The sequence below is a fragment of the Anthonomus grandis genome, chromosome 3 (assembly GCF_022605725.1).
Source record: "Anthonomus grandis grandis chromosome 3, icAntGran1.3, whole genome shotgun sequence".
Classification (NCBI taxonomy): Eukaryota; Metazoa; Arthropoda; class Insecta; order Coleoptera; family Curculionidae; genus Anthonomus; species Anthonomus grandis.
The window spans coordinates 14,445,154-14,447,949 of NC_065548.1; the positions used below are offsets into that span (position 1 = coordinate 14,445,154).

Consider the following 2,796-nt stretch of genomic DNA (forward strand, 5'->3'; position numbering starts at 1 on the left):
TACTCTTTTATTTAACTCAGGCCCCCGTAGAATAATGCGATTGAGAACACTTTCAATTTGGGTTGTCTTAGAATTTCATTTTCTCGCGCTTCATTAAATTTAAATTTGACACCAGATTTGACTAGATTTTCCTAAACTTTTTTAGTAAAATTATATTCTACAAATGATTCTCCTATTATTTACAATATTTTTGGATTGTGCCCCATTATAGTATTACAAATATGCTTAATAGACGCAGGAATAATTTTATGTTATATAAATTTAATGGAAATGTGAAGAATAATGTTTTTATAACACGTTATTTCTATTTATGTAAATGTAATAACTATATAAAAAAAACAAGGATAAAAGGGACTAAAACATTATTTGTTTGGGCCTGTTCGGTAAACCCCTAAGAGTGATAAAACCGCAAAGTGCTATTAAGGGGCGCGTTTTTGAGGTTGCTTTCGATCTGTTCACTTTTTATAAAAAATATTTTTTATGCAAATATATTAAATTATTTGATGTGAGCGAAAAAGACTCGCTATTTATAGGACAAACTTACTCCAAATCCCATTTTAGGGAGTATGATAGGAATTTCGTTTTAAGTTGATATTCTCTATAATACTATAATACTTAGTAGTTTCATTCAAAACAAAGTTATGGGAAAAATTACAAAAAAAAACTTAAGGATAATCTAAATTCACACTAAAAACATTTATTAGCAAAAACGTAAAAAAAATATATCATTGCTTGCGTATATTTCATTTGCATCTAATTTAAAAATAAACTGTTTGGACCTTTTAAAACGAAATGACGTTAGGACATTTTATTGACTATATTTTTGAGTTATCCATTGTAAACATTATTCGCTAATACCTCCAAATGATGTAATATTCTTGCCCTTGTTACTCTTGAGAAAATATGGACAATAAAAAGACCAGATCAACAACCGCCACGGGCCAACAGCCACAATAACTGAAACTCGTTCTAGATAAAGAGATTTTCCAATAATAACTCTAGAGTTTTCGGGTCCCGGAATTCTAAAATTTTATTTATTCACGAAGTCACTTAAAGGGAAATAGACCGCGTTGCTTAGAATAACTTAACTGATTGAATCAGGAATATTTTCCCGTATTCTCAAGCTCCTTTGAACAAATGGATGGCTTATATCGGCTGACTTGTAGGAATAAATCCTTTATTATGGAAACTGGTATATATGATCACATTAAAATACCCTTATGTTAGTTTCATCTTACATTTCAACGACAGCAGTTAGGTATCATGATGATAACAGAATAATGATAGTGTAACAGATTAACCTCACAAACGTCAATACCTAAACTTTCTAAAACGCGTTCATCTATGGAAATATCTATAAGAAAGCCTTAGAACTAAAAGCAAATCTAGAAAGAACATTTGAAAGAAAATTATGATATACCGATCCGGCAAATTTAGATGATGAAAGGTAAAAAAATATTCTTCTACTTTTCCCAATATTAACGTGACCCAAATTAAACCGAAAGAGAACCGAGAGACGAAGTGATGAATATTGGATGTATTACGCACGGTTTAATTTATGCTAAATGCTAACATGTTGTATATTTACTTATTTAGTCTTTTGTACTTTTGCCGTAAATAGGGAGAAATATTAAGTGTAAAAATCTCTAATTGAATTAGATTCTCTCTAACCTTAAACCTATTTATTATTATCCTATTACTCGGATTATTCTATGAACAAAACCAAGGATCCCTAAATTGGGTAAAATGAGAAAAATCGCAAATGTTATCGATGACAGTATGGAGAATTAAGAGATTTTTTTAAAAGTATCCAGGTGAAGAAGTGTCTTTATAAGTCAAACGATTTAAACACTTTTACCTGAAAATATACTGTTGAGGGCAAGTATATTTCGTTTTTCTAATAGCATAATACCGGGGATTAACGAATGTGAGAATTGAAGTTTTATATATAATTTTTTTATTAGACGGTTCACTTATTGTAAAGCCCGACAAGAAAATATGCTTATGATTTTAATTATTAATTTTAATTGAAGATTATTGTTCTTTAAGAACTCCATTTTTTTCCTTAGGGTTAAGGCTAATTGGCAGTTAATGTTCACATAATGAAAACGTCGCAAATACAAGGCATCAATACGACAAATATTAACCCTATTCAGTTGTTACTAAACGACTAAACCCCGAATGGCACATTGACCCTAGCGTTCACTGCGAAAAAATACATTTCTTCTCTCCAGGAAATTACGAAATATTGAATTTTTGAAGCGTTGCCGTTCTTATGAACTTAAAACGTTGCTTATATGCTTTTCTGTTGCACCCAAAATTTGAGTTGGTAAGATCCATATACAAAACGTTTTTGTAATACTTTAACAAAACAAGTACATACGTTTTTGCCATGTACAAAGCATTCACGTCAGTATAGTTACTGGTTTGTATTCCCTACATATTGGTAACTGACAGGTTAAACAATAACTCGTACGTTGAGTAAATTTGTTTACTTGGACGGATAAAATTCATACTATACTTTGAGTTGATGATCCTTATTTGGGACGGGTTTTATATTTCATCGTGCGGTTATATTTTTTATTTTCTTGATTAAGTAAGATATGCTTGGAATCTGAAAACTATCATCTAGTATTAAAACTATTTGTATTTTCTCGATATATTATTTAGTTGTTAATGGTTAACATATTTAAAAGACTACAAAATAGAGTATATATCATCTGTTGCTAAATTTTCTTCATTGAATCTTCAGCTCTCTTTTTAGTGACAACGTTTAGACATTCCTTCGTAAAATTG

At 30.1% G+C, this 2,796-nt stretch overlaps 1 long non-coding RNA gene across 1 annotated transcript; it reads right to left on the reverse strand.

Annotated features, from left to right (window-relative positions):
- Positions 1 to 802: 802 nt before the first annotated feature.
- Positions 803 to 1,273, reverse strand: LOC126733851 (uncharacterized). The gene is made up of 2 exons (XR_007659889.1): positions 1,090 to 1,273; positions 803 to 1,022 (listed from the first exon to the last, which is right to left on the reverse strand). It is a non-coding gene; the product is annotated as an uncharacterized LOC126733851 (long non-coding RNA).
- Between the last annotated feature and the right edge of the window lie 1,523 nt (positions 1,274 to 2,796).